The following is a 7,090-nucleotide window of genomic DNA, read 5'->3' on the forward strand; positions in this document are numbered from 1 at the left end:
GTTTGTCACGCACCTTAAAATACACTCACTTTTTTGTTCTGTCAAGAATCACCTGTCAGAATTTTTTAACAAAGTTTGCAGCCAATGATACAAAGGCTTCTTTTGAGTTGGATAGGCAGGGACCCCCTGTGATTAACTCGAGTAGTTCAGGCTGTAGTGGTACAAACTTTATCTAAAATGTACATGCATTTGAAAGAGAGAAGGAGACTAAATATTATATTGTATGTCACTTTTTCCTCCATGTCCTTCAGTATGTGTGTGTGCAATCTTTCAGACCTTCCTTTTATGATGTCAGCCCTCTTAACACTTTACCAAAACTTCTAGCTGTTAATTTCCAAGCAACTTCTCTTTCTGTCTGGGTGCTTCTTTCATCATCCCAAACCAGACAGAACAGAGATCATGTGAACTCACAAAGCTGGTAAGTGTAATTTCTCCAGTGAATTAAAAAGGAAGAGACACACTCGCATACATACTCAGCAGAACACAGAAAAGTGCACTGATGTGGATTGTTGAACATCGATCCAGAGGAGCCTTGGAGACATTTCTTAATGCACATGTCTGTATAATTCACAAGCTCACGTATGCAGTGGATATACAGATTAATCCCATTGCCACAAGTACTCAATAACACACAAAGTTACCATCATCAAAGCTACAATGAGAGATTCTATTTAGCAAACTAATGGCATGTATTAAGAAGCCATTCCACTACTAAATGACCCTTAATAACCAACTCAGTAATAACAGTTTTGACTGTATTATGTGCACAGACTGCTCTTTACTGTTTGTCAAACTGGGTCTAAATAATGCCTTAAATTATGATGCCTTAAAATAAAGTGTCAGATATCTGAATCAGTGTGACCAACAGGATATGTTCTCATTTCTACATGGTCATTTTGTCTGGCTTTGATTTGTCGGTTTATCTTTGTAAACATTCTTGGAATTTGCATTTTAGTCATTTTTTTAAAGCAAGCCGCTAATGACTATCCAGTATTTGCAATGGTGTCCAAGAACTTTACCCCAGTGCCACCTGTGCACTCTGAGTCTGGTTAAATAAAATACTTAACTTGTTATTTCCTGCCCCCTGACCACCACTCCTTTCATGTCTCTCTCCTCTGTTATCTCCCTGGACCAGTGCTGGAGGTCTGGACTAAGCTCTGTTGTCTGTCCAGCTGTCTTACTATCCATAATTAGTGTCCAGACTCTGTCCTCTTCTTATCAAAGTGGATAAACTGAATTGCTTGCAACAGCACTGTTTCCCAAAGCTCCCACTCCCAGCCCCAAAATCTGAGCCAGCATTTTTTACATTGCTCAAGGCCAGTGTGTAAAACCACTGCACCCCTCCTCACAAAGCCCATCTCCATCCCTCTTACATTTTCTTTTTGCTTTTTTTTTACCCCTCTGCAGCTCATGTTTTGTTTGGACCTTTTTTGGTTTACTCATTGGTTTTCTCCACTAGCTCTTTAGCTCCCCTCACTCTCTCGCTTATTTCTACTTTCTTTTTCTCCCTTGTAATCAGTCCACCCATCCTTTATTTTTCTGCAGCATTACTTTCTTTTTCTTCCCCTCATCTTTCTCTATCAGTTTCTCTTTCTTCCTCTTTTTCTGCCTCATTCTCTTTCTGTTTGTTTAATTAGGTCGCTGATTGTGTTGACTGAACAGAGAAGCTGTCACAGGAGCTCAGTTCTGGATCACTGCTTCTTCCTTTCTTCTCTCTCTCGCTTTCATAGAAATGCAGATAGTCACACACGCTCATAGTCAGGGTTATGGCAGTGTATCACGCTCAAGTGTTGTTTCATCGAACCTAGTGGAAATTACAGCATGGGGGTCACAATGAGTCACAGCATTTTTTTTAAATTTGGAGGGATTTACTTCCCTCATTCTAAACATGCAATATTGACTAAAGAAGATAAGATAATAGATTTTGTCTATTATCTTATCTTCTTTAGCTTCTATTGTCTATTATCTTAACTTCAAAAACCTCAATGGCTGCAGCTGTGAAGATGGTAGCAAAGAGAAACGTTGTGATAAACAGTCTGTAGGAAGGTTTTAGACCAGTTTTACACATACAAGTTGCCTCAACCTCAGCAGGTAACTGTAAAGGAAGTTCCTGCTTGCTCAAACAGTTTCAACAGGTGTTTTTAGCAATAGTGTGTCCTCAACAGTGTCATAACGTGGTGACACACAGATGCATTTAAGAACTGTTTGTGACAGAAAGGAGTCATCTTGCTATAAATGTTTACCAAGGCTAACTTCCTGTTTCAGCACCCGCGTGTGAATTACGACACTGCTGCTCTGCTTGAGAATTTATCTTTGTGCAAGTGGAATAAAACTGCAGTGGTCTGAGCTAATGTAACATTTACAACATCAGATTTTTAGCAGGGCACCTATGGATTACAAAAAACATCCCTATGTTCTGGGTTTCAGACAAATAAGCTACATGATGGTTGCCATTCTGCACATTACATACAGTAGATATTTATTTTGGTTGCTACATTGCATGCTAATCTTACAGTGCATTGTGTCATTTGTGGCAAATAACTTTAAAGAAGCAGCTTAACAGTAACCTACCATAAAGATGTGTGAATGTTCGCTATCTTCATGTCATCCAGCAATATAAATTCACCTACCTATGAATGTGTCTATTTAGAGTAGAATTAAAGATTAAAATGTTTGTGAGCAGTTTGTGCTTTTAAAAACACGGCAAATCTGGTCCTACCTGTCAAATTGTATTTAATGAATTTATAGCAAATGGATTTGTGGCAAACTCTGACAATTGTCAGGATGTACAGACAACATGTCATTGTTCATTGATAACTAATTTAAAGATAGGTTGACATATTTACTTGATAATATTTCTGTCAGAATTATGCTTAATTCAATCTCCCACCTTTTATCTTCAAGTATTTGCTTACATCCTTCCTCAAACTTGACATCATCTCTCCTGTTTCTCTCTCTTCCCTCTGTCTGTTTCAGCTTTTAATAAGACCTCTTTATCTTCCACTTCCTCACTTCCTCATTGGTCCCACTGTCATTTGCAGCCCCAGTGGTCTGGTAGTGATTTGATAGATGGGTGGTCAGGTTGTGTATTGATCATCAGGCTTTGATTTGTTGTCAGTCAGCTGACCAGGGCTCAGCTAGTGACAGCAGGACCAATTTAGCAACCCCTGTCAGAAAAAAAGGTTGTTGTTGGTCACAGATTGTAATGTGTCAGGGAGATTGGGTTTTGTACTTAAGAGAATTGGGAAAATATGAAAGTGTTTGTTTCTACTGCAGTGGAGCTCACAGTCATTTTCACAGATATTGTGTATTCTTAAGTGAAAGATCCTAAAGTGCATGCCATCTTCTCTGAATAGAGTCTGAATCTTAGTGTGTATTTGATACTTGTCCGTCATTCATAACTGTGTCACTGCACATTGAGTCCTTCCATAAACAGCTACATTCTGACCATGTGAACAGTAATCAATACCTCTGCAACTATGTGTGAGTTTTCCCTGCAGGCAACACTAACCCAGTAGCCTGGTTTCCCTAATACTACAGTTGAATAGTCAACAACAGATGTGTAATACAGTAGGAAGCAATCCATTCTCTACGCATTTGAGCCGCATGTTCCCTTCAATATTCATATATTCTCTATGAAACTGGATATGATACATATTTTATGTACTTTTAACTATATTTCTGTAAAGTTTGAAGCAAAAGAAACAATAGCCAGTTATTCACTTTTTCTATCAAGCCCAACAAACTCATGATAGAAACAGACATACTATACTACAGATTTTAGCCGTTTCAGTGTCTCTCACATGCTATCTGACCCCCTTCCCCGAGCCTGCCCCAGCCCACCCCAGCCCTTCACTACTTCCACTGCAATTATACCATAAAGAAATTCAGTCTGTAAATGTGATGTGGTCCAGTAGCCTGATGAGTTCATTTGTCTAGAGAGTGACCTGCAGGACACAGTACTGAATACCTGCAGCTGGTAGAATTGAGCAATTAAAGCACACATGAACTGCTGGCCTAAAGGTCTGAAATGAAATTTACTGAATTACAACAACACCACTAGAAAACTTTAAGCACACATACAATCTGTGTCTAAGAACCTGGACGTGCATGTGAATCTGTGCATGTATGTGTCTTTTTTTTTAACATATCTACACCTTTGTGTGTATCTAGACCAAGTACCAGCAGAGTTATTGGCATTCAAAGCACTCGGCCTGAATAAACAGTCTACCAACCCACTGCCCCCAATGAGTATCCCTGCCTCGTTTATGTCTTGTAAGCCTGTGCTCTCCTTTCCCTCTAGTCTGTGGGGCCTCTCCCTCCCTCCCTGTCTCGCTCTATCCATCTCTACCCCCACCCTCTTCCTCTATCATTCGTCTTGCTGCATTGCAGCCGGTGGAGAGTCCCCACAGAGCTGCTTCAGCTGAACTCTGCAACATGCACATTTTTTTGTTGTTTTTTTTTAAATACATTTTGTGGATGAAGTTAAAGGTGTACAGTATAGAGCCCTGTGTCTTTTCATGTGTGAGGACTATAATGCACTCTGAATAACTTCAATACTACACCTCCCTTCACTCTATTATACAACATCGCTGAAAGTGATTTAATGATGTCTTTACTGTGACTTCTCCTCTCTGAATAGCAGTAACAAAACTGTTTTAACACTCTCTGAAAGCATGTAGTGAAATCCAGACCCTTGGACCATAACTATGTGTTGCCATCTGAATGAGGCAGGTAGACATGAATAGAATTGTAAATGGTCTTTTTGAAAAGAGGGAAAGGGGCCAGCCCTCTAACAAATTGCACATAAACAAATAGCCACAGGCCATTGGTTGAGCCCTTGCCAACGTCTTTGAGGAGTGAAGGAGAAAGAGAGCGAGAAAGAGAAAGGAGACTGTAGGAAGGGTGCATTCCTATCCACATAATTACGTTTTATTTGGCTCCCTCAGTTTGGATCTCTTTCCTCCTCTTCATCCTTCTCACCACCTCTCCTTCTTTTTCTCATCCCTCCATCAGCACAAAGACACTTGCACCAAGCATCAGGACTCAAGCAGCCACAGCTCTCTGACACATACTGTATGAAACACAGAGATTGGCCCACATGAAGACTATGAGTCACTAAATTAACACTGGAACACTAAAAATATGTTACAGGTGGAAGAAAGACAGATAGCAAGAAGCTGTTAAGTTCACGAACGTTTCCTTGTAATTTTAGCAGGATTAGGTTTTGGCTCAGCTGCAATGATCCTTTGCCAGCATTACTGTTTACTGTTCCAGTTACTGGAACAGGACACGAAGGGGTGAAACCTGAGCTAACACAATACAAACAAAAGCACAGAAACACACATTGATATGAAATTACGAGACTTCATTATTATTATTAAATTAACTATATAATTAATTTTCTTTGCGTTGGAATCAAGGCCGTAGCCAGGATTTTTCAAATACTGAGGTAAAAAAATACCACAATTTATGTGCAAGTAATCCATGATAAACACTTTCTTGCTGTGCATTTCTCTCTCATGGTCTCTCTTGTGGTTCAGTTATTTCTTATCACACAATGGCAACTCAATGTGCTTTACATAAAACAGAAAAACATGTAATTTGAGACACTTAAAACACAGCTGGAGCTGTTCGGTAAGGAAACCAGTTAAATTGGAAACCAGTTGGGACATAACACTTGGGCCGTGGTATCTGCAAGTACGTGTCACGTGATGGTCCGTTGATGCAAGGATAATTGTCTCGTAGGCTATTTTCACTCCACAATGAAACAAAACTTGACATGACCTCGGTGTCCTCAATGGTAGCTACGGCCATGGTTGGAATGAAACACATTGTGGAGGATAGACAGTCAGGAGGAGGTGAACTTAAACAAAGGCACGAAAACAATAAGTCAAAGAAAGATAGAAAAAAAATACAGAAGCTATGTCTTTATTTCAAGAGGCCGGGGGGATTTGTTGAGATCGCAGTAGTTTGTGTGATTTATGTTTCCACAGCGCTGGGAACAGGTCTTTCACATGTACATAGAGTAAGTAGGACAGCAGCAATATGGCAGACAGCGAAGTTTTCAGATGAAAGTATTAACAGAGAGCTGATCATAATAGTAGTTTGTTCAGTCTGGCAAAATAATGCAGAAATATTGTGGATACTGTATATATATGACATTATTTGTAGTGAAACACAATAATGTTCTATCTTTTACTTCTGAATCACATATGCAGGCACAGGGGAGAGGTTTACATTGCTATTGGTGATATGAAACCAGGTCATTTCAATTCTCTTCATTGAAAAATATACAGCTGCACAGGAAAACAGCTGTGGGTTTTAACTTAATACTGGTGCATTCCTACTCATTACAAACACAATGCATGGAGGCCCATACATGGTATAAAGTTATTAAATACAGTAATACATTTCATGTGATTTCATGCTACTGTAAATCCCACACAGTCAACTCAAACTAATTAAAAGGGTACATGCTGCTGTAAGGTACAGGCTAACAAGCTAAGCAGCTTTTAATAGATAGGTAAAAGTGTAGTTTTTAATGCGAAAATGCTCCACTGTTGGGATTGATGCCACCTAACAAAAGAAACAAACATGATAATCACAAGTCTAGGATCTGAATTGCTGACTCAAAATTGTCTTCTGTATCCTGCCTCCAGTAAGAGAGTCTGCTCAGCATCCAGACAGAAGAGGAGCAATTTAAAAGATACAGTTGATGAGTGAAGCATGGAGTGGCAGCTGAAAGAGTGATTGAAGTGCTCTGTGGAACTAAGATAGGAGTTAAGATAATGGTAAATATTATGGACAGCCCACACATAGAAACCCATCTTTGTAGAGGAATAAATTATATGGTGAACAGCATATTTGTAAGAACAAAAATTGAGTGAAAATACATGGTAATAAAGCAGACATGGCATAGCACGAAAAGTTATCAGTTATGAATTATGTAAGAGCTTTCACAAAAATAGTTTTTCCTTTTAGAAGTTGCAGAGGTAATTTTCCATTCATCAATTCTACCCATCAAATTGTAATACATGCCATTTGTCTTAGTTTTACTATTGTGTAAAGTAATAATCAACCTTTATAT

This window comes from Scomber japonicus, chromosome 2 (assembly GCF_027409825.1).
Source record: "Scomber japonicus isolate fScoJap1 chromosome 2, fScoJap1.pri, whole genome shotgun sequence".
Taxonomy (NCBI): domain Eukaryota; kingdom Metazoa; phylum Chordata; class Actinopteri; order Scombriformes; family Scombridae; genus Scomber; species Scomber japonicus.